Consider the following 609-nt stretch of genomic DNA (forward strand, 5'->3'; position numbering starts at 1 on the left):
TGCCTGGTCCCCTAAAAATTAATGGCACTACAGAAGATGAGCTTTGGGAACTATAGCTTAATGGATACAACGTGTAAAAAGCTTCAGTGAGTCATGGTGGGAAGAGGCCATGAGGGCAGCAAAGACAGTCTTAGATGATGTTATTAATAGCACCACAGGCTCTAGATTTCCTGTGGTGGTGTTCTTGGCAAGACCAGCCCGGCCAAAGTGGATACTCACAACCTGGAACAGAGGGTCTTGGAGATCCCAGCAAGTGTGGTATGATGAGAGGGTAAAATGATAGGAGGTGTCCTTTGGAAGGACTGTCTTCTTGACTTTAAAAGGGAGAACCCAAATCTGTAGGTGAAATCTTCTTGGCTACAAAGAAGGCCGAGGCCTCCTAAGGTCAAGGTCTCCTCGTCACTTGCAAAGATGTCGAAGAACATATTCAGACATTTCAAAGATGTCCTCATGTCCGTCCGTTCCCACTCTGGAATTCTATCAATAAGGTGAGAGTTCCTCTAGTTGGAAAAAAAGATCTAAAAAGACTTCCCTTTCTCATGTAATTTCTGTTACCTCCCGGACACACCCACTTACCCCTTCCAGCGCTGTAATGAAGCTACAGCTGGT

Source organism: Mustela putorius, unplaced genomic scaffold, assembly GCF_011764305.1.
Source record: "Mustela putorius furo isolate JIRA1106 unplaced genomic scaffold, ASM1176430v1.1 tig00001854_pilon_pilon_pilon, whole genome shotgun sequence".
Classification (NCBI taxonomy): Eukaryota; Metazoa; Chordata; class Mammalia; order Carnivora; family Mustelidae; genus Mustela; species Mustela putorius.